This window comes from Dendrobates tinctorius, unplaced genomic scaffold, assembly GCF_039654945.1.
Source record: "Dendrobates tinctorius isolate UK_male_01 unplaced genomic scaffold, ASM3965494v1 ptg000011l, whole genome shotgun sequence".
NCBI lineage: Eukaryota > Metazoa > Chordata > Amphibia > Anura > Dendrobatidae > Dendrobates > Dendrobates tinctorius.
In genome coordinates this window covers 99840451-99853273 of record NW_027361679.1, presented here as the reverse complement: position 1 = coordinate 99853273, position 12823 = coordinate 99840451, and the positions used below count along the sequence as shown (strand labels likewise).

The following is a 12823-nucleotide window of genomic DNA, read 5'->3' as shown; positions in this document are numbered from 1 at the left end:
GTAGTTGTACCTTCCCCAGCATGTCGCCCCCCCCCCCCCCAGCCCAGTGCTGCCCTCGGCCAGCGCCATCAAGCACACTTTACATGGGGCTGCTGTAGCGCTTGTTGCCGGGAGGCGAGACGTTTGCGAAGGAGACTCAACCCTACCTCCTCTCTGCCACATAATGGCTGATGAGACCTTGGTGACGTAGCACCCCACGCCGGAGTGGTACCTGTGGTCGCTACTGCCCCCCGTCATGTGCCTTAGTGTGGAGGCTTGGGGTGGCCTCTTTTCCTGGGGATAGCTGCCACTGACCGCCATTGCTCCTGACTCCCCCCTGACTGCAGTCTGGTGGGCTATGGCTGGCTTCATCCCATGCTATGTGTCTAGACAGCATGGGCAGGAGACGCTGTGGGCACAATTGTGAGACTCTGGAGGGACGGAGTACTATTTACCTACAATAGTTTATGGGCTCCATATACAGAGCCTTATGGTACCGTTACACATAGCGATGCACCAGCGATCCCGACAACGATATCGATCGCTGGTGCATCGCTAAGTGGTCGCTAGTGAGCTGCCAGACAGGCAGATCTCACCAGCGACAGAGCAGGGGTCGGGGATCACTACTTAGGCCTCTTTCACACTTCAGTTTTTTACAATCAGTCACAATCCGCCAGGTTTTGAAAAAAACGGATCCTCCCATTTTTTTTTTTTTTTTTTTGAGGATCCGTTTTTTTTTCCCCATTGACTTGCATTAATGGCGGATTGTGACAGATTGCTGTCCGTTGCATCCGTTGTTTTTTTTGAGGATCCGCCAAAAGTTGCTGTCCGTCACCATCCTCAAAGATTTCAAAACGGAGCTTGTAAGGCCTCTTTCACACTTCAGTTTTTTGCATCAGTTCAAATCCGCCAAAAAGTCAGACAAGCGGATCCGTTCTCAACTGATGTGAACGGATGCCACAGGATCCGTTTTCAGACGGATCCTGAAAATGAGGAAATTTAAAGGAAACGCTGGCCAGGAGAGAGAGAGAGAGAATTAATGAAAGTCAATGGGGAAAAAAAAACGGATCCTCAAAAGAAAATTGAGGATCCGTCGTTTTTCAAAACCTGGCGGATTGTGACTGATTGTAAAAAACTGAAGTGTGAAAGAGGCCTAACGTGTTTTTTTCTCCGGCGGATCCTCCAGACACTCATTTAACCCGAAATTCTTTCTGGATGCCGAACAAAAAAAAATTCTCTCTCTCTCTCTCTCTCTCTCTCTCTCTCTCTCTCTCTCTCATATATGTTGTCAAGGGAAAATTGACCGGGGCCGTTGTAGCTTCTGGAGACACACACCTGTAAATTAGGCGGCCTCTCATCGCTCCATAAACGCCAAACCTGTGGATGTTAAACTTGGTTTGGGCACACTATGGGACTCAGAAAGGAGGAGGCATTTGGATTTAGGAGTGCTGAATTTCTTTTGGGGGGGGGGGGGGGGAGGAGCCATTTTGCTTTTATCGCTTCATTGGGGGACACGGGAACCATGGGTGTATGCTGCTGCCACTAGGAGTCTGACACTATGCACAGAAAAAGGTTAGCTCCTCCTCCGCAGGTACACCCCACCGTCCGGCGCTAATTTCATCAGTTTAGCTTAGTGTCAGTAGGAGGTGGACATGGGCTTCATGCAGGGATCCAGTTGGGAGCGGTCACCGCGGCAGTGCAGCGATGTCTCTGCGCTGCCCCGCGTTTCCCGGCTGCTGCCGCATTTACTCCAGGCCCCGGCTTCAATTTGGGCCTTGCTCTGCGTCGTGGCCACACCCCCGCCTTCATCCTTAGGCGGGCTTTTCTCCTGCCCGCTTTGGGCCCGCCGCTCTCTCCCTCCATGGCCCGCCCACGCCTAGCCTGCCTATTGTCTGCGGGCGGCGCCATCTTTGGAGTGTGGTTAGCTCCGCCCATTCCTCTTCCTCGGTCTCATCAGGAAAGCGCGTGCTTTTCTACCCTGCCCCTCTCATGCTGCCTCCATTTTCTCAGCCGGAATCCGTTTCCTCTGCCTGTGGCCCTGCAGGTCCGGACGAGCAGTGCAGCATCTCTTGCTGGAAGTATCTACAGGACACCTAATCCGTGAGTAGCTCTGCACTGCAGACTGACACCCTCCTCTGCCTCCTGTCCCCCAACCTTCCGGCACCGCTTCAGTGACTTCATCATGTCTAAGGCTAGCTTCACATTTGCGTTTCAGGGCGCAGCGACGGTCTGCGCACGGCCGCCGCTAAGCCCCGCCACCTGCTGCACCTCCGCCTACCGGCGCATGACGCTGCATGCGTCCCCTATCTTTATCACTGGGGACGCAGGCAGTGCGCAGTATGCGTTTGGCGGCGCATGCGTCCTTTTGACGGTGCGCCGAGCGCAACCAAATTGCAACAGGTTGCGTTTGGCGCTCGTCGGCGCACCGTCAAAAGGACGCATGCGCCGCCAAACACATACTGCGCACGGCCTGCGTCCCCAGTGATAAAGATAGGGGACACATGTAGCGTCATGCGCCGGTAGGCGGAGCTACTGGAGGAGGCGGGGCTCAGCGGCGGCCGTGCGCAGGCTGTCGCTGCGCCCTGAAACGCAAATGTGAAACTAGCCTAACTCTAAGCCTGATCGTACTCGTCCTCCTGCTTCCTCCACTTGCACTTTAGTCAAGTACTTTGCATGTTCATCTTGCAAACGCAAACTTCCCTCAGGTCAGTCCACTCCCCTCTGCCTCGACTGCAGCAATCCCATTGAGCCTGCCGCCCATGAGCCTCCTATTGCTCCACGTGAGAGTGAATCCCCCATTTTTGGGTGGGCTTCTCTATCACAATCAGTGGCGGATCTCACCAGGGTGTCTCAGTCCCTAGTGGCCGTACTTGATAAGTTGCCCCTGGACACTTCTGCAGGATCCAGCAGGTCACAAGAGGCTCCATCTGAGCCAGCCAGCATTAGCCGCAAAAGGCCCAGGCAGGATCTCCGGCCGGAATCCTCTCCTCTCCCCACCTCACCACATAGTCCTTCCCAGCAGTCTCCTTCCCATGCCTCCTCCCCCGAGTCAGGCGACGCGTTCTCGGATGCGCCATCCGAAGGGATTTTAGAGCTGGATTTGGACCATATAGCGGACATGAAGGTTACGGTACAGAACCTCATTGCAGCGATCAACCACACTTTCGAGATCAGACTTCCCTGCAAAACCCTCAGATCTGCAGGTTTTGTTCAGATGGGCAGAAGCACCTTCCAAAGTCTTCGCTTCTCTGAGTTTGAGAAGCTCCTTACCAGGGAAAGAGAAAATCCGACCAGGCGCTTTCAAAGAGGGAAGCGTCTCGGCGTGCTGTATCCATTTTCTCAAGAGCTCACCGACAACTGGTCGGTAGAGTTGAGCGACTTTGGTCGGATCGGGCTTCATGAAACAAAATTTGAGTCGGATGAAACTGGTCCGACTAGGGCAAAAAAAAAAAGTCGGGAGTTTCGTCCGAAACCCGACCCCAATGCAAGTCAATGGGGAATAAAAGTCGGCATTGAGTGGATGAATGTCTTCCGCTCAATGCCAACTTTTATTCCCCATTGACTTGCATTGAGGTCGGGTTTCGGACGAAACTCCCGACTTTTTTTTTTTTTTTTGCCCTAGTCGGACCAGTTTCATCCGACTCAAATTTTGTTTCATGAAGCCCGATCCGACCAAAGTCGCTCAACTCTACTGGTCGGCTTCCCCCTCTGTAGATGCTCCTGTTTCCAGGCTATCTAACAACACAGTCCTTCCGATCTCAGGTGTAGCATCTCGGAGGGATTCTAACAGGATCATAAAATCTTTTTAGCAAAGTCGGCATTCGAAGCGGCTGCGACGGTGCTAAGTCCAGTTTTTGCTTCCACTTGGGTAGCAAAGGCCATAGCTACTTGGGCGGAGGATCTCCGCCAAGGCATTCTTGATTGGGCCCAGTCGGAGCGACTGGCCGAGTTAGCCAACCAGATCTCCCATGCAAGTGAATATTTGGTCTCTGCCTCCTTAGATGCCGCATCTTGCGCAGCTCAAGCGTCTAGCAACGTAGTTGCAATCTGGCGTACAATTTGGCTTAAGGCTTGGCAGGCTTATTTGTCATCAAAAAAGTCCCTTACCAGTCTGCCTTTTCAGGGAGCGTGTCTCTTCGGATCCCAGCTGGACCAGATTATTAAAGATGCCACTGGGGGCACAAGGTCTCTTCTCCCTCAGTCCAAACCTCGCAGACCCCCTCCAAGGCGTCAGTTTCGGCACTTTCGATCTTTCCGTCATGTCGCGGCGACAGAACCTTTTTCCAACCAACAAAGGCCGCCAGCCAGGATAGGAAGGAGGTCTCCTTTAGGCCCACTCCCTCCTGGTGATCTCACTCCTCCCAAGGCAGATCCTCCAGGTCCAGACCTGGACGGTCCACATTGCCATGACTATCAACAAAGTCCTGAGGCGCCTTCCCAACTGGGCAGCCGACTCCTTTTCTTCAGAAATGTCTGGCTTTCCTCAGTGGAAGACGCTTGGGTCAGGGAAGTTGTATCCTCAGGATACAATATAGAGTTTTTCTCGGCCCTGGAATCGCTTCTTCGAGTCCCGACCTCCAAAAGACCCCGCCTTAGTTCCGGGTTTCTTTGCATCCATCGCCTCTCTTCTCAGTTCCGGGGTGATTGTGCCCGTTCCCGAAACAGAACAATTCGCAGGGTTTTACTCAAACCTGTTTGTAGTGCCAAAAAAAGCGGCTCGGTTCGGCCCATTCTGGCTCTAAAATTACTGAACAAAAGGGTCGGCCTGTGACATTTCAGGATGGAATCCCTTCGTTCAGTAATCGCTTCCATGGAGGCGCAGGAATTCATGTGCTCAATAGACATTCAGGATGCCTATCTGCATGTCCCCTTTCCCAGGCATCAGAAATTCCTGCGATTCATCAGGACCACTTCCAGTTTGTCGCCCTGCCGTTCGGTCTCGCCACCGCGCCAAGAGTATTTTCAAAGATCATGGCAGCGTTGATGGCCCTTTTGAGTATCAGAGGTCTCGTCCTCTTTCCGTACCTCGACGACATTCTAATCAAAGCTCTGTCTATTCCCCAGGCTCTCACAAGTTTGACCATCGTTCTCGACACCCTGTCCAGATTCGGGTGGCTCGTCAACAAAAGGAAGATCTGCCTTGTTCCGACACAACGTCTTGTGTTTCTAGGCTTACTGTTCGACACCCGTCGGTCGAGGGTCTTTCTCCCCGAAGAGGAGATGACATCTCTACGACAGGATGTACGATCGCTGCAGAGCCCCCAGCTCCCATCTTTCTGGTCAGCCATGAGAGTCTTAGGAAAGATGGTGGCGACGGCCGAAGCGATTCCCTTTGCTCAATTCCACTCGAGATTGCTTCAACAGGCAATCCTGTCTCGGTGGAACAGGTCTCTTTTCCCTGGATCGTCCAACTCGCCTCTCGTCCCGGGTCAAACAGTCCCTCAATTGGTGGCTGACGTCACCTTTCATTTCCCTAGGCCGGTAATTCCTTCCGATACACTGGCAGATTGTGACAACGGACGCCAACCTTCTCGGCTGGGGTGCAGTGTTTTGCAATCGGACTGTTCAGGGTCTGTGGTCGGCACAAGAGACAACTCTGCCGATCAACGTCCTCGAGATACGGGCGATTTATCTGTCTCTCATTCACTGGGAAAGGCTTCTCAGGGGTCTGCCGATCCGAGTTCAGACGGACAGTGCCACAGCAGTGGCATGTCCACCACCAAGGGGGGGACACGGAGTCCCTCGGCACTAGCGGAAGTGTCCAAGATTCTCCGCTGGGCAGAGGTATCAGTTCCAGCGATATCCGTGGTGCACATTCCCGGCGTGGAGAACTGGGCCGTCTACTTTCTCAGCCGCGAGGGCCTCGTGGCGGGAGAGTGGTCCTTACATCCGGACGTCTTCCATCAGCTTTGCCGTCATTGGGGGACTCCGGACGTTGATCTGCTGGCATCTCGCCTGAACAGGAAGGTCCCACAATTCATCTCCTGGGCACGGGATCCTCTCTCAGTGGGCGCTGATGCTCTGACCATTCCCTGGTCTCAGTTCAAGCTCCCCTACCTGTTTCCTCCCCTTCCTCTTCTTCCCGAGCTGCTGAAGAAAATGAAGGCGGAAGGGGTACCAGTCATTCTCATCGCTCCGGATTGGCCCAGAAGGTCTTGGTTCGCGGACGCCCCCTGAAAGCTTCCAGACAGATCAGATCTGCTGTCTCCGGGTCCAATCTGCCACTCCAATTCTCGGCTGCTCAATTTAACGGCGTGGCTGTTGAAACCGCGGTTCTGAAACTATCAGGTTTTTCGGGTCGGGTTATTCACACCATGATCCGGGCTAGGAAGCCATCGTCTTCCAGAATTTATCATACAAGGAAGACCTATTTCACTTGGTGCGAGTCCAATGACATTCCGCCCATGTCCTTTTCACTCCCTTCTATCCTGATGTTCCTCCAGGCAGACATACATGCAGGCCTTGCCCTCAGCTCTTTAAAGGGTCAAGTCTCGGCGCTTTCCATTATTTTCCAGAAGAAGTTATCCTTCCTGACCGCAGGTCAAGACTTTTTCTTCAGGGGGTGGCTCATTCAGCACCTCTATACCGCGCTCCCGTGGATCCATGGGATCTCAATCTGGTCCTGGAGGCTCTACAAGGTTCGCTCTTTGAACCTCTCAGAAGTTTCCCTATCTCTTCTCTCCTGGAAAGTAGCCTTTCTGGTGGCCATCACCTCCATCCTGTGCGTGTCTGAAATGGTGGCCCTGTCTTGTCGCCCCCCCCCCCCCCCTTCTTGGTGCTCCACCAGGATAAGGTGGTCCTGCGGCCCCCGCCTTCCTTCCTTCCTAAGGTGGTGTCCACTTTCCACCTAAATGAGGACATTGTTCTTTTCTCCTGGTCCAATCCACCCTCTTGAGCGCTCCTTGAACAAGCTAGACCTGGTCGGTCAGGGCGATGAAGGTCTACCTGGCTAGGACGGCTCCCTTGCGGAAGACACTCACTTTTCATCATTCCAGATGGTGTGCGGCAAGGTCAGCCGGCCTCCAAGGCTACTATTGCTCGCTGGATTAGATCGGCAATTTTGGAAGCCTACCGGGACAAGCATTGAGTGCCCCCTCCTGGAATTAGAGCTCACTCTACCCGGGCAGTGGGTGCCTCCTGGGTGGTGTGCCACAGAGCTTCTGCGCTGCAGCTTTGCAAAGCTGCAACCTGGTCTTCGATCCACACGTTTGCCAAATTTTACAAGGTCCAGACCTACGCTTCAGCGGACGCCAGCCTAGGCAGAAGGACCTTGCAGGTGGCAGTGGTGAGTTCTCAGACCCAATGGGAGTTTGCTTCTCCCTCCCCAGGGACTGCTTTGGGACGTCCCATGGTTCCTGTGTCCCCAGTGAAGCGATAGAGAAAGCAGGTTTTTTGGCTGCTTACCATAAAATCTGTTTCTCGGAGGCTTCATTGGGGGACACGGCACCCTCCCATGTTCTGCAACTCCTGTTCTTGTTGTGTGTTGGTTACAGTTGAGTTGTCTGTCCTGTTTCACTCTATTGTTACTTCTCCTACTGCTTTCTCACTAACTGACAAAATTAGTGCTGGTCGGTGGGGTGTATACTGCGGAGGAGGAGCTAACCTTTTTCTATGCATAGTGTCAGCCTCCTAGTGGCAGCAGCATGCACCCATGGTTTCTGTGTCCCCCAATGAAGGCTCCGAGAAACAGATTTTACGGTAAGCAACCAAAAATCCTGTTTTTCCAGAGCCTTTGTTCTACTAGTAATGTGGAAGCGCCCTATATTTCCGATGACTGACCTGAGTGGGAATTTATTTGTGGATTAAGTTGAAGCTTTTATTGGGAACGATTTACATAACATTTGGGATCAGTTATCCTGTGCTCTGTTGACCACTTAAATTGGGGTTTCCATCTAAATCGGAGTAATGTGATTCAGATGAAATCCCCGAAGGATCCATTCACTATAATGAGGCGGCAGTTACCTCTGTTTGTTGGTGTTAATTTTATTTTTTTTTTTCCTGACATGCATAAAACTATGGTTGACCTCGCTTCTGTGCATGCCTAGAAAATCTTACAGCTCTGGATCATGGGTCAGACGGCATCCACAATGCCTTCATTATGGGCAATCTTCTGCCGGGGATTTTGTCTGAATCTCGTATTTCAGAGATTTACACGGAAACCTCAATGCAAGCGCTCAGCGTAGGGGGCAGGATAAATGTGAGCTGAGCCTTACTGCAGGAGAAGAGCGAAAAATCAACAGGTGAAGAATTGGTTTTATTTTTTACGCCATTTTTCATGCGGTATAAGTGATTAGGGGACTTCATTCGGGTTGGTGCAATTGCGATACCAGATTTATATCGGTTTATTATGCTGCTGTCACACACAGACTCGTTTTTGAAGAAAAATAAGTTTGTGCATCACCATATTTTAATACATAACTATTTTATAGGAAAAAATTATTTTTGCATGGCTTTATTCTGAGCTATAACTTTTTTTTTTTTTTTTTTTTTTTTTTTCCGCTAATGGAACTGTGGCAGCTTTGTGTGTGGCAGCTTTGTTGTGGGACTGAATGATGTTTTCAGCGATACAATTTTTATTTACGATCATCTCTTTGATTGCGTTTTTAGTCCATGTTTTGTTAGGTGGTATAGTGATGAAGCAGAATTTTTTTTTTTTTTTTTTTTTTTTTTTTTTGCTACATCATGCTCCTGCTCTGAACATGATCTTGCAATTTTGCTATCTCTGGTGATCTGGATGTCATCATAACATTGGGTCACTGTGGCAATGATCGGCTTCTTGCAATGAGGCCAATCGGAGCACAGGGGGTTCCGGAGCATGCGCACAAAGTAAATGAAGCTAGGGATGTACATCCAGATTCGGTACGCATGCCTGGGGTGCTGCTCATCGCTATGTGAGCGCAGAATTACATAACAGACTCCCGTGATGTTGGGCCAGTGCTGCTGATCATTCCATGAGTGTGGATAAGATGACAAGACGGTGACTGAAAGCAACTGAGGCCCACCCCTATGACTGAGAAAAGGTAAACTATAACTATACAAAGTGTTCGTTTTTTTTTGTTGTTTGTTTTTTTTTTTTTTTTCATGAATACAGGTCTGTTTTGCTTGAAAACATGTTAGTGCTGCACATTGCATCACTAAAACACTGGGGCCAGTTTAATAGCCAAGAATGACGTGACCTGTTTCACTTGGGGGGGGAAAAAAAAAATTTAGTAAAGGGGAAATAATGAAAGGACGTGCATATAGGCAAAAAGCAGTGTAAAACAAAAGGGATACATTACAAATGAGTCTTGTGCTTTTGGCGGAGAACCTCATGAAATATGGAGGCTGTACAAGTGAAATAGTTTTATCTGAGAGTGGAAAATAATGTTGGTTGAAAGAGGGAACTGCTCACCTACGTTCTACATAGTTTCAAAAGTTTTCAGATTCGGGTATGAAATGAGCCAATTCTTAGGCTGTGTGCACACGCTGCGGATTATGTGCGGATTCATCCGCGCGGATTTTGTAAAATCCGCATGTGAAACCGCAGGTCAAAAGACCTGCGGTTTTACCTGCGGATTGCTCTGCGGTTTTGCCCTGCGGTTTTTCATCTCCTCAATGGAGGAGATGGCAAACCGCAGGAGAATCCGCAGAAAGAATTGACATGTCAATTCTTTCTGCGGATTGAAAACCGCAGATAATCCGCGCGAAAAATTCCGCACCGTCTGCACTGCGGTTTTTGATTCCCATAGGGAATCATGGTACTGTACACCGCAGCAAAAACTGCTGCGGGTCCGCAGCGGCCAAAACCGCTGCGGAACCGCAGCAAAATCCGCAGCGTGTGCACACAGCCTTAATGATTTTGAATACTGAACTCAAATCTGACAATAACAATTTTTAGTTGGCACTTGTTTCTATATGTTTCCTTTTACATCTACATATAATTAATGCACCAGATGGCCACACACTTCCACCACGCTAGACAGTTCAAGAGGGAGCCCATAAGGGAATCGCATCACCAGAAGTCCTTGAAGCAGGACACATGTGGAAAGAAGTGACAGTGAAACAAATAATGGTGGAAGGGGTCTTCAGTGTATAACTGACTGAACCCTTTACTTTCAGTTTAAAAATTACCCCATCCTTGCCAGAAGACACAAATTGAGGGTGTATGCTTAAATAAATTAGAGCGCTGTGCAAAAGTGCCATAGAACCCTAGGTTTTGGCACCCCAGGGTCACTGGACCTCTGGCTTTCAAACCTATCCTCCCTAACGGCTTTGAACCTTGGGGGGTGGGGGAGGATTTCTACATATGACTATATAAACCACCCAACATACTAACCACACCAAACCCACTGTGCGTTATGTATCAATCTACTGTGGTCACCCAGGCCAAAGCTGCCTTTTTGAAAGATGTTACACTTGATCTTAGCCAAAAAGTCAAGTCTGCTTTTCTACAGATAACCTGTTCAGTGGGGGGTGCAGGCAGCGATCCAATGCCCCAAGCCTTCGATTTGTGTAACTCCTAATCCAACTTTACAGTTGGCACATAGCAAAGTGTGATATCCACTGCAGAGAAATGCAAACCCCTCCGTAGTGCATTGGTGATGACCCCATCCACTTTACAACACCACACATCACAGCTCTGGCTTATGCTAAGTTCACACTAGGTGTTTTTGCTGCATTTTTTTTCCCACAAGAAAAACCTGCGCTCAAGACAGAAAAGCGTCAAAAACATTTGTTTGCTGTGTTTTTTTAGAATCCTAGAGTTCAGCTTTGCTTCTGCCACAGAAGCATGGACACAGGTCATCAATGCAAGGCATATGTTCATGAAAAAATACACATACAAACGTAACAGTTGAGGGAGATGAATTGGTATGGAATAATTTACGGAAGACACTGGCAGTGTATTGCGTTTGTTGGACACATTAATTTTCACCCTTTTGGTCTGCTATTGAGTTTCTCATGCATTGCGCACCCTTATATTGTGCCTGTTAGACATAAGGCCCCGTTACACTAAACTATGTCCCAGCAATCCCACCAACGATCGTACCCAATGCTAAAGATAGGGTACGCAGGTCGCACACAGCGTCATGCGCCGATGAGCGGACCGGAGGAGGCGCGGCAGGGGGCGGAGCTTCACGGCGACCATCCACTGCGCCTCCAAACGCTAGTGTGAAACTAGCCTTAGCCTTACAATAAAATGGTGCCTGGCTCCTCTAACAGCAGTGCCCTGGATGGCCCAGAATGTTCAGTTGTAGGCTGGGGTTATACTTGCGAGTGCGAAACACGCGCCTCAATACCCGGCACTGATGCCTGCGGTTCGGACTGGAGCGTTCAGCTGCATAGAAAGACATGCAGCTGAACGCTCTGGTCCCAAGTGCCGGTGGCAGTGCCAGGTATTGAGGCGCATTGCACTCACAGGTGTGACACCGGCCGTAGACTGAGGCAGCCACAGTAAAGATATAGTCACACTGATGGCAGTTTGCTGTGGCCTGCTAAGACAATGGCGCACCAGCAAAAAAAAAAGGATATTCTGTTTCTACAGGGAAAAAAAGTAACTATAATGGTACTTTATATCTTTACTGCAATTCTCTTAATCATTTTTAAACTGTGACCCCCTTCCCTTCAGAAAGATGCTTATGGCTTTATTCCTAAGAGTATTGGTGCAAAATCCCCCTAAACTAAAGAAGTTGAATCAGGCTAGGATTTGTGTTTTTGGTGTCATGTTTTAAGTATACTGCCTTATTTTTGCTAGTTCCTGCTGCTTGCCTTTAAGAGCTTTTATTGTTCATGTCTTGAATGCGGTTTTACTGTTTATGTAACTGAAACGCAAACAATGTGTCAAAATTATTGTGTGATAAGTTAATCTAAAACTGGCAGCATCTGCTGGGAATGGAATGGACGAAGCTTCTAAGGCTATGTGCAAACGGGGCATTTTGGTGGCGTTTTTTCCACGTGGAAATCAGCCGCAAACCAGGGCTGTAGAGTGGGTAAGCCAAACCTCTGACTCCTCAATTTCTATGACTCTGTCTCCACCCAAATGGATTCCAATTCCACAGCCATGCCAGAAATGCTATGGAATCCTTATGCCAGTTAATTCAATGAGGATCCTGACCATGATCAGTAATTTTCCTTGAGTATTTGCGTTTTTTTTTTCTTCTGCAGCATGTCAATTCTTTGTATTTCTGCAGGGTTTTTCACCCATTGGCTTCAATTGAGTCAGTCAAAAATGCATGTATAAAAATGTTTGTGGATTTGCTGAGTTTTTGTCTGTGTTTTTACCGGTTTCCTATGGTGTTTTGCACGCTGTCATCTGTGTGACGTAGGAAACATCAGTGCGGTGGCTCTTACCGGTGGTAACGCTACTGGCAGTAAGTGCGTAGGTCAGAGCGCTGCTGGGTCATGCTGTCAGATGTCAGCGTGAACCTGCAGCTGTGACTGTCACCCGCGGTAAAAAGCTTACCGCAGGTCAGCAGGCATGGACTGAGACTACTACTCCCATCAGGCTATGTCTGCTGTTACTGCTGGTGGGAGAAGTAGTCTCTTGTCATCTGGTGCCTGTGCTCACACTTTACATGTTGCTGTTTGTTTTTTAATAATTGCATGCATATCCAAGTAAAAATAAAAAAACCTATTCTACTCGCCAAACACCAAAACCCCAAAAAAAGTAAAATAAAAATAACCTAACTCCCAAAACCCATGTTTCCTAGAAATAATCAAAAATAAACCACCATATACTCACCTGTCCACCATAATCCCATGTGTCACACTGCGATCTCACGTGTAGAACAGTCACATCGGGAGATGTGACTGCTCTACCCTGCTGCTGGCGATACACAGAAGGAGCAATTACCTCCTGTCAGTGTAT

At 49.4% G+C, this 12823-nt stretch overlaps 1 protein-coding gene across 1 annotated transcript in view; it reads left to right on the top strand.

Annotated features, from left to right (window-relative positions):
• The window catches only part of DNAJA1 (DnaJ heat shock protein family (Hsp40) member A1), a 49218-nt gene that overhangs the window by 254 nt on the left and 36141 nt on the right, over positions 1–12823 (top strand). The window lies entirely within an intron of this gene.